The 16,041-nt window shown below is 30.0% G+C and overlaps 8 non-coding genes across 8 annotated transcripts; 5 read left to right on the top strand and 3 right to left on the bottom strand.

Annotated features, from left to right (window-relative positions):
* Window positions 1-37: 37 nt before the first annotated feature.
* Window positions 38-109, bottom strand: TRNAP-AGG (transfer RNA proline (anticodon AGG)). The gene has a single exon. It is a non-coding gene; the product is annotated as a tRNA-Pro (tRNA).
* Window positions 110-226: 117 nt separating this feature from the next.
* Window positions 227-298, top strand: TRNAP-UGG (transfer RNA proline (anticodon UGG)). The gene has a single exon. It is a non-coding gene; the product is annotated as a tRNA-Pro (tRNA).
* A 1,440-nt stretch (window positions 299-1,738) lies between these two features.
* On the bottom strand, window positions 1,739-1,810 carry TRNAP-AGG (transfer RNA proline (anticodon AGG)). The gene has a single exon. It is a non-coding gene; the product is annotated as a tRNA-Pro (tRNA).
* A 125-nt stretch (window positions 1,811-1,935) lies between these two features.
* On the top strand, window positions 1,936-2,007 carry TRNAP-UGG (transfer RNA proline (anticodon UGG)). Its single transcript has one exon. It is a non-coding gene; the product is annotated as a tRNA-Pro (tRNA).
* Window positions 2,008-5,404: 3,397 nt separating this feature from the next.
* Window positions 5,405-5,476, bottom strand: TRNAP-AGG (transfer RNA proline (anticodon AGG)). Its single transcript has one exon. It is a non-coding gene; the product is annotated as a tRNA-Pro (tRNA).
* Window positions 5,477-8,002: 2,526 nt separating this feature from the next.
* On the top strand, window positions 8,003-8,074 carry TRNAP-UGG (transfer RNA proline (anticodon UGG)). The gene has a single exon. It is a non-coding gene; the product is annotated as a tRNA-Pro (tRNA).
* Window positions 8,075-9,533: 1,459 nt separating this feature from the next.
* Window positions 9,534-9,605, top strand: TRNAP-UGG (transfer RNA proline (anticodon UGG)). The gene has a single exon. It is a non-coding gene; the product is annotated as a tRNA-Pro (tRNA).
* Window positions 9,606-11,955: 2,350 nt separating this feature from the next.
* Window positions 11,956-12,027, top strand: TRNAP-UGG (transfer RNA proline (anticodon UGG)). Its single transcript has one exon. It is a non-coding gene; the product is annotated as a tRNA-Pro (tRNA).
* Window positions 12,028-16,041: the final 4,014 nt, after the last annotated feature.

Below are 16,041 nucleotides of genomic sequence, written 5' to 3' on the forward strand. Positions count from 1 at the left end.
AATGCTGCCAATACAAGACAGAACAAAAACAGTACAAGGGCTCGTCCGGGATTTGAACCCGGGACCTCCCGCACCCTAAGCGGAAATCATACCCCTAGACCAACGAGCCATGTATACTTTTTGTCTATATCTTCATAAGTGATCATAAGTACATAAATTATTTAAAATAGAACAAAAATAAAATGTATCAACTCAGTGATCGATTTTTTGATAAATTGAGTACGGCGGCTCAATGGTCTAGGGGTGTGATTCTCGCTTTGGGTGCGAGAGGTCCCGGGTTCAAATCCCGGTTGAGCCCAACTTTTTTTAATAATATATTAAAGATCTAATATATCAGAACCGCGCAAGTCGCCAAATACTATTTTGGTAAATTGGTGTGAAGAAACTACTTTTATTATACAATATATGTAATATTTTCATTCAAAATATAATAACTTAGATTGGTATTTGCGTTGGAAATAATATTTTTGCTGGTCTATAAAATATATACATTATTAAGTTGAACGTACTGAATCAAAAATGTATCTGATCTCATATATAAAGAACAGTCACACGATACTGGTATTGCCAAGTAGTTTCACACCTTAAAACTTTTCATGCAGCAAATACATTTGAAAATTTAAAAACATTCTTTTGTCGAATTGTTAAGTTGACGTGTATTTCTTTGCATTTGCATTGGATTTAATCATAGAATAAAGTATCTTAGAAGCGCATCTCCAATATTGGTTCTAAGTTCTACGCATGCGACGTATGACAGTTAGTTACGGCGGGAAATTTAAAAATGTTTTGGTGGGTATTTTAAAAATTTGGGCGGGAAATTTAAAAATTAATAGTAAAAATATTTGCGGGAAATTTAACAAAATTCCTTTAATTTTACTGGGAAAATACAAAAATATATCAAGTGTCAGTACACAACACATTTCATTAAATTATATAAACAATACGTGTCATACATGTCAATACATGTATTAAAATTTAGGTGGCATTATATATTTATTTTTATTCGAAATTATTAACAAAACAAATATTAGTAAAACTAGAGCCATTTAATTAATATTTTTTCGGTTGGGGAGATAACACCCTTAAGTTGTCTGACTTTCGACTTATATTATTAGCAACATATGTTGCTAATAATATCATTATTCAAATATTTGACATTACATGTACTTTTTAGATAACCAAGATGTACAGTTATTAGCCCAAAAAGCAGCAAAAGAATATTTAAAAGTGATAACAAAGTACCTCCTACCTCAATTATCCTTTGGTGAAAATGCTGGAAATTTGCTGGTTCGAAAATGGTATTGTGGGTGAGTTTTTCTCCATGGCATAAAATTCAAATGCTGTAAAAAATATGAAAGAAAATATTGTATTATCACAATCAATCAAATCAGTCATAACCAAAAAGTTCATAATTTATTTCCATGACAAATAACTAGAAAAGGTTTATTTCAAGATTCAAATTTTCATTATAATTTGTCTGAATGTATAATTACAGCACTATGCCGAAAACTAGTTGCCTTGAAGAGTCACCAGTTTTATAAAAAATTAAACAGCATTTATACCCATTTCGATAAAATCTTATGAACGAATACGCTACAAGATAGAACCCTCATATTATTCCATAAAACTGCTTACTAAAAAGGCAAAATTATATTAAAATCGTGTCAATTTAATATTCAGGTACGTTGCAACTAAGCCAGATAATAATAAAACGTAAATTTAATAAAAAAAAATTACAGGGCTCGTCCGGGATTTGAACCCGGGACCTCCCGCACCCTAAGCGGAAATCATACCCCTAGACCAACGAGCCATGAAAACAAAATTTTCAAAACTAGTAAATAAATATTAGGGAATAACTTGATAACTAAATATATATATCAACTGTGAAGGTAACTGATTTTATGAAACTTTTTATAAACAATAGTTACACATGGCGGCTCAATGGTCTAGGGGTATGATTCTCGCTTTGGGTGCGAGAGGTCCCGGGTTCAAATCCCGGTTGAGCCCAGATTGTTTTTTCGATATCGCCAATTCTGCATATCTATTAATCTAATTAATCTGCTCCACATGAACTGTTATTATTTTGAATTAATAATAATAATATTGTACTAATACACAGTTTTATGTATGTTAAGAGTCATTTTTTTTAACAAACTATGATTATGTGGCTTGTATTTCGGCTATGTGTACTGATGGTTACGAATTATAGAACAATTAAATAAATAAAATAGTTATATGTAATCAATACTATCTTTTACATGGTTTTGAATGGTTGGGACAGCCATGTAAAATGTAAGTTACGCTAATTGTAGAATTCTTTCGGTTCTATTGTTAGAGGGTCTAATTTATTAGACCTTTTAACTGAAGTTTTTAATACATATGACATGGAAAACAATTATGATCTGATAAAAATCATATCGTTCGCATTATGTTGAGCGTCTGGTAAATATAGACAGGCAAAGAGATACCAAGTAAATAGAACAGACTTGTTCAACAAAGATAATTCCCATCGGCTCGTTGTCGAGTGTTTAGGATAACGAGGGTTTAAGTAGCGAGACTAGACGAAACGTGTCCTTAAGGTGCCTATAACCTTAAATACCACAACACTGTGCATCCACAACGGGAAGAAGCCTGACAGTAATTTGCATGAACACCAAGGAAAAGGGTGTTATTGAAAATGACAAGAATAAAGTGTTGAATTGAATGAGCATTAATTGAGGAAAAATTGAAGAAATTATTATATTAATTGAAGTATTATTGAAAGCATAGAATTCCTGTCTAAATTAGCCAATGTACACTTTTCGTTAATAGTAAGTACATGTGATTTGAATCAAAATCCTTTTCCCATGACGTATTAATTAATATCTTTTAAATGTATATATATGTATTCTTTATTATCAATTAAATAACTCGTCTTTGGGTATTAATTTACTCAAGGAAGAGAGAAAATAAACTGTATTTAATTTACAACCTTGTTTTCCCTCCCGCATCTTAACACTATCAAAGTCAATTCTCTTTCATAAAATTCAACAAGAAATACAAGAACTCTGTAATTTCTTCGTACAATAATACCTTACCATAGCTCTTTCAGATTTCCGATGGATCACAAACACTACGTATATCAAAGAATCATAACATCAACTAAACAAAATATATTCAACACGATAACTTTCCTTGTGGTTCAGTTTCGTGTAGTAAAAAAGACGACATTCGTTGCTTTTGCTAATAAAATATGGGCAGGTAGATAAAATAAAATTCCTATATTATAAAAAATTGGTGCAATAACTTTGGTCAGACCGTACGTACGCACTTTGAAATGAATTAGAGCGAATGTTCTTCGGTAAATACTGTGACAAATTAATAAATATATTTAACGACTTAATCCAGAATATAGCTACTATGTGACGATGATTACCAGTACCAGTTTTAATTAATAAATTAAAATAAAGACAACGTAAAAAATGTGCATAGTATTTAATTTAAAAGAATTGTTGATTATTTTTTATTTTTTACAAATATTACATTAAACTATGGGTTATCCGGACTGGACCTACTATTTCAACGTGGGCTCCGAACCACGATCCTCGGCATTAAGCTTACCGACTGACGAGTGATCAACTTAGAAATCATCCCAGAAGACATCCGATCTTACCCAGCCTGGTTATTGGCGTGACTGGGATAATTTTCCTCGTCGGATTTTACACTCTTGCCGATCTTGACAATCACGAATATTAAACAATCACAAACACAAATTTACGACCATGCCCCAGCAGGATTCGAACCCGCGGCTATCGCAACAGTAGGAGGACCGTCTTGTTGCCTTTACCACTGCGTCACCAAGCCCGCAAGAATTGTTGGTTAGGCGGCATAAACACTAAATATCTTCTGAACCAACCCAAATCTTCATAGTGGTTAACGTCACAACCGACGATCAGAAAATGTAAGTCTTATAATTATTTCGCTTTGTTTGAATTCAAATCTGATTTCAAAATGAATTCAAATCTGATTTCAAAATGAATTTTGAATCTGAAATTCAATATTTGATGATTACAAAAGGGTATATCAATAAATTTGAAATTCCAAATATTCTGCACTCTTAAAGTTTATTTTTTTAATAATAAAAGACTCTTACTTTCATTAATTATCGTTACAAATCAAATTAAAAAAATATATATTTTAAAAATATTTTATAAGCTGACTATAATTGTTTGCTCATCTGTTACGTTTTTTAAATATTTTAGAGTTCGGTCTTATCCGACCTGGTTATTAGGGTGACAGGAATCATTTTCCTTGTCGGGTTTGGAAGTGTTTTCCTCGGACAATCACAAATATTAAACAATTACAAACATAAACTTAGGACCATGCCCCAGCAACAATTCGAATCCGCGACTATATTAACAGCAAGAAGACCGTCTTGTCGTCTTTTACGTTCGATCAAAAATAGTACATTAAATAGAAATATATTAAAACGAATATATTTAATATAAAAATACAAATTCTTGCATAATAAATAAGAAACCTTAACACTAAATTATTTTAAAACAATATTTTATAGAGCCTTGATAAAAACCATTATTTGTTAGGTAATCTGATGTTTATATTTTGAACTCTCACTATAACTTCCCCAACTAACAAAGTCAAACTTTGGAAATGTACTAGTGAGACAAATCTTAACATTATAAAGACTTAATTAAATGAGGTTTTTCAGAAAAATGGTGAATGCGCATATTTTAAAACGTCGACGCCACCATAACTGCTAGACTACGATGGACTTAACCGGAGGTTGAAGAGACAAAAACCGTGCCTTAAAACTATATGGAGAGGACCAGCTGGTATACATCTATAAAATCCTAATTAAGTTCAGGTCTGAAATATTAGATGTGGACTTTAAGAAAAATATAAAGGAAACATTACTAGAGAGCTGTAATTAATAGCTAGTTGTAATATGTGCTTTAAAAAAATAGTATGAGAGTCAATAAAAGTCAGAGGAACAAAATTTTGATAAACGAACTGGATGTTGAAAGAATTAGTGTAAAAGCGGTTTACTTTATTTTCTTCTAAATCTCTTTTCGACTATCACATTTTGCTAATTTGAAATAATTGCTATGTTGTTACTGCATTTAATATATGCATACTGATATATACATGGATTCACAAAAAAGCAGATATTCTAATAGATTAACATTTCACTTAAAACTGTTAATATATATCTAAATCCTAAATAATAGGCTAATAATTGCATCACAGACAAGAAACTTAAAAGTACATACTAGAATACTTATCAAGTCTTAATGGGAATACAAATAATTTGGTTATCAAGAATTTTAGTGTTTGGTATACGCTAATCAGTTTGTTATGCCTTTGTAGCACGATAAAACAATTAATAATATTTAAAAAAATTCCCGGGCTCGTCCGGGATTTGAACCCGGGACCTCCCGCACCCTAAGCGGAAATCATACCCCTAGACCAACGAGCCATGTTCAATTTTTTTACTAAACTTTATTTTTAACAGTTATAAATAAATTAACATTAATTGTAATTATTTTAAAATACTTTATTACAATTCCAGGTGTGCAACTAGGCTCAACAACGGCTCAATGGTCTAGGGGTATGATTCTCGCTTTGGGTGCGAGAGGTCCCGGGTGAAAATACCGATTGAGCCCAACTTCTTTTGAAAAAAATTATGAAATAACCAAAATCTTTACATAATGACATATTATGATAATATGTTAAAATAATATTTTGATTAATATAGTCTAATTAGTGTTATTAACTAGTAAGTAAAGTATTTTTAAGCACAATAAACTGCTATATTGTGTGCTTATAAAGTTGCAGCTGAATTAGCAGATTAAAACGTATAGCCCAGCAATATCAATGCAATGAAATATCAAATATTAATGAAATATAACGATTAGTTAGCTTGTTAGTTTTCATATAATAAATTTGTTATAAATAATAAAAATGAAATTTCAAATAAGTTTAACTTTATTTATCTATTCTAAAATGAAACACGAATGCCCGGAATGCAAATTGCCGACTAGTTAATGCCCGCGCTTCTTGGAAACAAAAGACGCGAATGGTAACAAGGAGCATCTTAATATGCAACAGGTTTCCTGACAAAATATACCGTTAGAAACATTAAAATTGAAACGAAACTTCTAAGACATTATCAGCTAATGCTCTTAGAACAAGTCGTCCGTAGTTAGACGAAACCTCACCGAATATTAATGACATCAAATGGTTCCTATTTGAAACTTTCTATTAATGTAAAACAGTGTGGCGTTTCGTAAAATTTATTAAAAAAACAATAAATGTTTAGATTTATTATTCTGTAAACGCTTGTATGTATTCTGATCATTATTTCACTTAAAAATATGCATTTATAGATAGAAATTGATTTGATAACATATATTAGACAAAATATTTTCCATCTTTTAACAATTGTTCTTTCTGGCAACATGGCGATACCGTTTAGGAAGAACGATGTTGGTTTGTCGGAAATCAATTTTCGCTCACCTGCAACAATGAGAAACAGAAATTAGAAATTGTTATGTTGAAATGGTTCAAAACGGTGGTATTTTCCTCTTCATTGCTACATTCAATCCATTTAATAATTTCATATAATATTCGAAAGCAATAGATTTTTCTGTCTTATTTGATCGAATATGTTCAACCACGGCATTCATTCGGAACAAAGTTTTCCCATTGTGTGAGATTATTGCAAGGTAGTGAATAAATTTTCTCCCAATATCCGACACTTACTCGTCCTCACATCACGTATTTCCTAAACTGTGTTCAGTTTTGTTTTCAGATACTCGTCAGACATTCAATAAGATACATGCAAAAATGAGTGTTCAAAAACAACTGTAAATTAGAAATTGCTTGGCTTTAAAATTATTTTATCCAATAAAAACAATGTTTATCAACATTGGAATTGTAATTAGATCCATCAGTGTAGATTGTAAACTGATTCTTCATAGAATGATATGAATCTTTGAAAGATTAGTATAATACATCAATTATATGAATCTGTTAACAATGGTGACTATATGTCACATTTGATGGAAAAATTATATTAGACTACGTTCATTAATCAAGACTTTTGCACATTCTTTTACAGTTGCGTAGCTATAATTGGTTATAAATAAATACGATCCTATTTCTGGTTGCTTCATATGGAGCATCTGAATTTCAAAGGAACGTTGTTTTAACAAGAGCTCTTTGTATCTGATTAAATGTCTTGACCAATATCTTCTGACTGCTTCAGTGTTGGTAAATACTAAATGTATATAATTATAATAATGCTCTACTATGTTGCATTAGAATAAATACCCTTGAACTAAAATATGTGTTATTACATATGTTACCAACATATCTTTCAGTAAAATATAATTGAATAATTTTGATTTGTTAAAGATTTAGATTAAGGTATGTGAAGAACACAGTCTGAGCAAGTTGCTCTTATTGCAATCCGAGATAGCAATAGCTAAGAAAACAATATGTTTTTTTGCAAATAGATCAGTCTATCTCTATATATTTGAAGCAAATACCTGAGGTCTGAAAATAAATATAACTTGGTAAAAGCTAGCTCCATAGAAAGTGACGAATATATTCAATGGTTTGTGACAATAGTTGTTGTATTTAAAGTATCGAAGAAAGGGAACTTTTTTCTATTACTCTCCATACTAGTCATTGGAGTGTTGTCCCTTATTCAATCAATAACAACAAACGAGTTTGTTTTCAAACAAAATGTTTGTTGCGCTAATTTTTTAATAACTAATTTGCAATATCCTTGTGTTCCTTTTATTTTAGTACTACAAGACACTGTTATTTTAACAATTGAAACTATTCTAATCTGAATTATAGATCAAAAATATCAAGCGTACTCGTATCAGACCTCGTACCTATTAAAATTCAACAAAGTGAAAGTACGAGTAGATAGATTTTTACAATCTCGCCACTTACATTTACCTGCTGTTTATAATAAATTAATTAACATGGCGGCTCAATGGTCTAGGGGTATGATTCTCGCTTTGGGTGCGAGAGGTCCCGGGTTCAAATCCCGGTTGAGCCCGTTGTTTTGGTTCTGGCGATGATTATTTTCTTTATTTGCCTTAATATGGGACATATATAAATTTATTCATGAACATACATTGATATTTATATGTATGAAGATTCTAAAAGCCCATTTTTATTTCTCCCTTTTATCAATTTCGGGTTACTTAGATTGAATACAATATTTAACGCGGGTTTTAAATCACAGTCCTCTATATTTGTAATCACCATATCACCATTACTTCAGCACTTAAGTACCTTAGAGACCATCTCTGAATTTGCCCGTCTTATCCAGACTGGCTCTGGTCCAAATCCAATTTATGTCCTTGTCATTTATTTGTCTTATCAAATTCAAATTATAAATATAATAAATATAATATAATATATATAATGAAGCAATATTAATGAAGAAGCCTAGAATGTTAGACAGGAATATATTAAGATATAAAAAGCGTATAACATTGAAAGTACAAAAAATGTGTATTTATATAGACATATTTTTGAAAGATTAGTATAATACATCAATTATATAAATCTGTTAACAATGGTGACTATATGTCGCATTTGATGGAAAAATTAGATTAGAAACTGATCTATCAGACTACGTTCGTTACTCAAGAACTTTTCACATTTTTTTTACAGTTGCGTAGCTATAATTGATTATAAATAAATACGATCCTATTTCTTGTTGCTTGATATGGAGAATCTGAATTTCAAAGGAACATTGTTTTAACAAGAGCTCTTTCACTTCACTGTTAGTAGTATTAAATGTTTATAATTATAATAACGCTCTTCTATGTTGCGCTAGAATAAATACCCTTGAAGTTAAAATATGTTTTACTGCATCTCTCACTGACATATCTTTCAGTAAAATATAATTGAATAATTTTGATTTGTTAAAGATTTAGATTAACGTATTTGAAGAACACAGTCTGAGCAAGTTGCTCTTATTGCAATCCGAGATAGCAGTAACTAAGAAAACAATATGTTTTTTGCAAATAGATCAGTCTATCTCTATATATTTGAAGTAAATTCTTGACGTCTGAAAATAAATATAACTTGCTAAAAGCTAGCTCCATAGAATGTGACGAATATATTCAATGGTTTATGACAAGAGTTGTTGTATTTAAAGTATTGAAGAAAGGGAACATTTTTTATTACTCTCATACTAGTCATTGGAGTGGTAGTAATAATACTGAATGTTTTTAGTTCTCCCTTATTCAATCAATAACAACAAACGATTATACCTTGTTTTCCTACAATATCCTTGTGTTTCTTTTATTTTAGTACTACAAGACACTGTTATTTTAACAATTGAAACTATTCTAATCTGAATTATAGATCAAAAATATCAAGCGTACTCGTATCAGACCTCGTACCTATTAAAATTCAACAAAGTGAAAGTACGAGTAGATAGATTTTTTACAATCTCGCCACTTACATTTACCTGTTGTTTATAATAAACCAATTAACATGGCGGCTCAATGGTCTAGGGGTATGATTCTCGCTTTGGGTGCGAGAGGTCCCGGGTTCAAATCCCGGTTGAGCCCGTTGTTTTGGTTTTGGCGATGATTATTTTCTTTATTTGCCTTAATATGGGACATATATAAATTTTTTCATGAACATATATTGATATTTATATGTATGAAGATTCTAAAAGCCCATTTTTATTTCTCCCTTTTATCAATTTCGGGTTACTTGGATTGAATACAATATTTCACGCGGGTTTTAAATCACAGTCCTGTATATTTGTAATCACCATATCATCATTACTTCAACACTTAAGTACCTTAGAGACCATCTCTGAATTTGCCCGTCTTATCCAGACTGGCTCTGGTCCAAATCAAATTTTTGTCCTTGTCATTTATTTGTCTTATCAAATTCAAATTATAAATATAATAAATATAATATAATATATATAATGAAGCAATATTAATTAAGAAACTTAGAGTGTTAGACAGGAATATATTAAGATATAAAAAGCGTATAACATTGAAAGTATAAAAAATGTGTATTTATATAGACATATATAGACATATATATATATATATATATATATATATATATATATATATATATATATATATATATATATATCAATATATATATATATATATATATATATATATATATATATATATATAATATATATCAATATATATATATATATATATATATATCAATATATATATATATATATATATATATATATATATATATATATATATCAATATATATATATATATATATATATATATATATATATATATATCAATATATATATATATATATATATATATATATATATATATATATATCAATATATATATATATATATATATATATATATATATATCAATATATATATATATATATATATAATGAAGCAATATTAATTAAGAAACTTAGAGTGTTAGACAGGAATATATTAAGATATAAAAAGCGTATAACATTGAAAGTATAAAAAATGTGTATTTATATAGACATATATAGACATATACATATATATATATATATATATATATATATATATATATATATATATTATATATATATATATATATCAATATATATATATATATATATATATATATATATATATATATATATATATATATCAATATATATATATATATATATATATATATATATATATATATATATATATCAATATATATATATATATATATATATATATATATATATATATATATATATATCAATATATATATATATATATATATATATATATATATATCAATATATATATATATATATATATATATATATATATATATATCAATATATATATATATATATATATATATATATATATATATATATATATATATAGATAGATATATATAGATATAGATATATTGATCTATTAAATATCTAAGAAATAGGAATAAATATAAAAGAATAATAAAGACGTATTTAGAATTTGAATATACTAATTGCATGTAATATCGCTGAAGGTATTGGTTCTGGATTCGAAGCACGGAATTTAAAGTATTTACTCCATTTATCCGAGAAACATCATTTGAGAGATTATATTTTATTTACGAATCGTACATAGAAAATGTTACGAAAACAAATTCTGATGGGTAAGGATAATTCAAAGGATCGGGGTAGGGTAATAGTCAAAAACTTTTCTACGTACTTCATGATGACTATATAGGGTACATTTTCTACTAACTTCTCTAGATCTTTTAGTGTGATACTTGTAAATATCGTTTTCTTTTTACTTTTGACTGAATGCATTAATTTAGTTGTATATATTCATCAGTATTTTAAGTCAGATCAATGTAAAACAAACATCAATGTGTTAATGTTTTGTCAATTGTTCTCTAAATTTAAACAATTCCGCAAACCTTGCCCTGACAATAAAGAACACGACAAAAAAGATACACAATTTGGTACAGTGGTTGAAAAGTCATGAGCATACATACATTTCGGTGATCTTTTTGATATATATAGATTAATCCATATATAGGACGCACAAATCAGTTTTGAAATTGATTTGTCTAGAGAAATTCGTACAATAAATCTTGCTGAATGTATTTCTCCCTTGAAAAGTGTTGCCACCTTACAGGGTTATTAAAAAATCCAATTTTTCCAAATATAATGAATTATATTATTAAACATAAAAGTTTAACAGGTTGCATATTCTTTTGTTGAACGGAAGAATTATTTACTTATTAATATCACATGTTGGTCAATATAGCTTAAAAATATCTGGAACGAATTAACTAATTATAAAAATACAGTTACTGTTATAATATGACGATCTTTATCAAACTTGTGTCGATTAATACAAAATAAAGTGAAAGTGGATACTTTAATGTAATCTCGATATTTAAATTTAGATATTTCGTGCGATAAAATAGTGAACATAGCGGCTCAATGGTCTAGGGGTATGATTCTCGCTTTGGGTGCGAGAGGTCCCGGGTTCAAATCCCGGTTGAGCCCATTGTTTTAATTATGTTTTCAAAATTCATCATTAGCAGTAAATACATAGGTTTCAATAATATATATGATACCTACCGTCTATTCTACTGTTTTTGCTTAAATCTCTTCATCTAACAATTCGCATATTGGAGAACAAATTAATTGATAAATAGAGATTAATAATGAAATGTTCACACATTCTAACATGATTGAGAAATCATTTATATGATATGTAATAAGGCATTCTCTAATTTTTTTTAGATTAAATGTGCATCAGCTTCTACCCAGTGGTTATTTTAAGTATTAACACATTTTCTTCCAGGCCCCTTTGTCTGCATCGCGTGTCACTTCCTTAAACTAACTCACTATAGTTATTGGATTTAATATTTCATTTTGGTCACATTAATATACTTACATATTCATCATCATTTGCAATTTTAATGTAACAATATATTTGCTAGCCAACTTAGTTTCTGTCATTATATTTTTCTTGCTGAGGGTGCTTCAAACTCAGTTCTATATTTTCTTCTTATTCTATGTTTATCTTTGTTGCTTCTAAGATAGTTTGAGATTAATTTTTTTTGAGAGTCTGCATTAGTACATACTCCCCATACAACAATAACAAAGACGAAACATTTCCCGTAAGACCATCTTCTAAATATAATGGTCTCTCCTAGAAACCTCCGGCTCTCAATTAAATGTCTGCCTTCGAAAAAGACTCCAGTCCCACATGATATTACAGTAAACTACCTAGAAAACCTCACCAGTAATCAACCGTAGATCTTGCCAATATTATTAACCCCACCATGAAGTTAAAGCATTTCCCAAAAAATTGAGAACACGCGCTTGTCGCTATTATCCCCAAGAAGAAAGCCAAGTCAAATCCATTTGACTATAGGCACATCAGCCTGATTAGCTCACACTCCAAACTTGTAGAGAAGGCGATGATACACGCTTTAAATAGTTTCACTGACGCTCACCACATAGTCCTGAATGAATAATCATCGGTTTCCGTACCAAACAAACAAGCGTCCATCAAGCTGCTCACGTCGCAAAGATCCCCGATGCAGTCTCTATTATCTAGCTCCCGCCCTATTCAACCTTTACATGGCTGATTTCCCAGTCCTCAAACATACACACACTACATTTTATGCACATGACACAGCTTTCTTCACCACTGGTTGCAGTCCTCACGCCATCCGTGACAGACTTCAAGTCCAACTTAATCAGGCAATTGCGTAGTACACATTCTGGCGGCTGCAGATTAACCTCAGCAATACTCATGCTATTCTGTTTCACCGTAAGAAGGAGTTCCATACATATCGCTTCCAAATCGAAATTGTTCTTATCCCTTGGCTCCAGAAAGTATCATACCTCGGTCTCCAGTGCGACCGTAGGTTCTAATGGTTAGCTCAAATCCAGCACCCCATTTTCAAAGGCAATGGCGTTTACAGCCTACAATTTTCACTCCTCCGCAGAAAAAGAAAACTTCCAATCCTCCAGAAAGCGAGTTTGTATAAAATATTAGTCCGTCTACTCTGCCCCTCTATCCCGAATCGGAAGCGGCATCAGCAAAACACCGTTTGGTTCTAGGTCTTCATTCACATGTGATTATAATTATAAATGATAATTGCTAATATATGGGAATATCATAATTGTTCTCAACCAATATACGACTATTGATACCAGAGGAATATTCTTCAGCAAATAGCGTGATCAGCAGCAGCCGCTCTGGCTTTGGACTACTTTAGTCTCCTGTTTTGCAAAGAATCTTTATCATATTTCTTGGACATGCTATCGAAAGGTTAATTGACACATATGTCCTTCCATTCGGCAAACATCACCAAAACTTTTAACAATCGATAGTATGCTTTCAACGAAATAAACAACTTATATCATTAGACTGTAAAAGCACTTACATTATTCAGTCTGTTTTTCCCACGACATGCTTTAGGTGTACAAGTTGTGGAAAATAGCCTCATTAACCCATCAGTTTGGTAGCAGAATGAAACATATAAGCTTCGATCGTTTGAAAGACAGGAACCATTTCCTTTATTGAGATAATGAGTTCGTATGTTCAATATACTTAGGATTATAGCTTATTTGACCAGTGAAATAGTAAAAAAAAGTAAGCGTGATAATAATTATGACAATAAAGATGAATTACCAATAACAGCATATAATTTACAATAATTAAAAGTAAACCAGCCATGAGCAAACACGTTCAAGTTATTTGCGCAAAGTTTCGAAACTGTTGGACGACAAATCAGCTGTTAATGACATAACCAGTCCCCTTTATTGTAACAGATTAATAAGGTCGCCATCTTGCGGCAGTAAATTCTATTTACACCTGTCATTTGTTTAAATATAGGTAGGTAATAAATCATCATATCGTGCTTCAACAGGACGTCAGACTAATTTTGCTATTTAGGAGGAAGGGGGAAGGGGGTAAATATGTAACAACCCTAATAACTACCGGAATATATATTTGCTTTGTACACTCACAATACCGAACGACTGTCGTAAAAAACATGTCAGACAATGAGGCCGTTATGGGTAATCCACAGTAGAACTGTTTAATAAACTAGTTTTTCTAATTAATTTGGTTATTTGCATGACAATCTTGTAATTTAATGTAATTATGAATTATGTTAAACCTTGTGGTCGAAATTAGACAACAATTTATTAATGTTTTCGCAATATTTTGTATTGTGCATATTGTATTCTGCAATGTATATATATATATATATATATATATATATATATATATATATATATATGATGATGCTGATACTAAATTAAATACACTACAGAAAAAATATGAACGTTGTATATAAAAACATAGCGGCCCGCTCCGACTTTGCACGGGCATAAAATATATATGCCTATATATTTAGGCCTATGCCTAAATTTGGAGTAAACCAATTCCTCTTCCCCTATACTTACTATGAAGATTTTCTGCTATCTTTGGAATATCTAAATTCATACAATTTTTATTACATTACACATTTTTAAACGCAAATTTTAAATTTGCGTTTAAAAATTAAATATTATTTAATAATTAATATTATTAAAATTATTTAATAAAATTAAAATAATCTCCGAAAATATTTGTTTAATTTACATGCTGTAAGGAACCATATTGATCTATATTAATTGCACACTGTATTTAAGGTACTTAATTCGATAAGGATTAATGCCGTATTGCTTAAAATAGCTTCGTAAATAAGCCATTTTCTCACGTAAAAAGTAAACAATAAAAATGGTTAATGTGGGTTATCCCTAAAAGATAAACATATACCATCGCGGACTTTTTTGTAGACCTTTTTATGGTGTACAATACTGTAGTACATTAATTTGATCTAACTCGTAGGGTTAGGCAGCGTTTTTGCTAATTGCTAAATAAGCCTAAAAATAGGTTAATTTACGACATCACGTTAGAAACCTCTAAAATTAGCAATGTTGCCTTAGTATATTATGCATGTATTATACATATAAACCTTCCTCTTGAATCGCTCTATCTATTGAAAAAAACCGCATCAAAATCCGTTGCGTAGTTTTAAAGATTTAAGCGCACATAGGGATATAGGGACAGAAAAGGCGACTTTGTTTTATACTATGTAGTGATGATATATCGCCGATTTCTCCGTCAATTATGGGCCGATTTTCAAAATTCTTTTTTTATTCGAAAGAGTGCACTTTCGAGGTCCATCTTCCATTAGAACCAAGTTATGATCTAATGGGGGGAGCAGTAAAAATAAGGGAAAACCTCAAATTTCAAAGGCACGTATAAAGTTTTCACATATTATAACAAAAAGAACGAACCAACCGAGCAGCAAATTAAATTTGTTTTGTTCGTGATTTAATTTTGTGTATATGTCACTTTCATTATAGTTTATTACACAGACATAATATCAGTACAAATCAAATATCTCCAAACCAAGAAGAACAAGTCGCATTATTTTCGTAATAAAAAAAAATATTCAAATAAACTTCTTGTTAGAATGTAAGTAAAATGGTCCAGTTCAGGGTTCT

Source organism: Rhynchophorus ferrugineus, unplaced genomic scaffold (assembly GCF_030347505.1).
Source record: "Rhynchophorus ferrugineus isolate W39M unplaced genomic scaffold, kcgeb_rfMv2 rfM6, whole genome shotgun sequence".
Taxonomy (NCBI): domain Eukaryota; kingdom Metazoa; phylum Arthropoda; class Insecta; order Coleoptera; family Curculionidae; genus Rhynchophorus; species Rhynchophorus ferrugineus.